Genomic DNA, 253 nt, shown 5'->3' on the forward strand with positions numbered 1-253 from the left:
CGGGAGGCCCCCGAAACCGGGGGGGCTGCCGCCACAGCAGCTCTGCTCTCTTTTCAGGGGGAGAGAGGGTAATTGGGGACCACCGCTGAGCTCTGCCTGGAGAAATCCTGCCTGGAAGGTGCTGGCACCCGCTCTGGGGAGTGGAGCTGATGTACAGCCGTGGGCTGCTGCCAGCACAGTGTGAGGGAGCAGAAAACCCTCATCACTGTGAGGGCAGGGCTGGGGGACTGCTGGGACTGCTTCTGCAGGCAGG

At 64.8% G+C, this 253-nt stretch overlaps 1 protein-coding gene across 1 annotated transcript in view; it reads right to left on the reverse strand.

Annotated features, from left to right (window-relative positions):
* SOGA1 (suppressor of glucose, autophagy associated 1) overlaps positions 1-253 on the reverse strand; it is a gene marked incomplete at both ends in the record, with an annotated part of 7,517 nt that overhangs the window by 2,618 nt on the left and 4,646 nt on the right.

This window comes from Fulmarus glacialis, unplaced genomic scaffold (genome assembly GCF_000690835.1).
Source record: "Fulmarus glacialis isolate BGI_N327 unplaced genomic scaffold, ASM69083v1 scaffold25333, whole genome shotgun sequence".
Classification (NCBI taxonomy): domain Eukaryota; kingdom Metazoa; phylum Chordata; class Aves; order Procellariiformes; family Procellariidae; genus Fulmarus; species Fulmarus glacialis.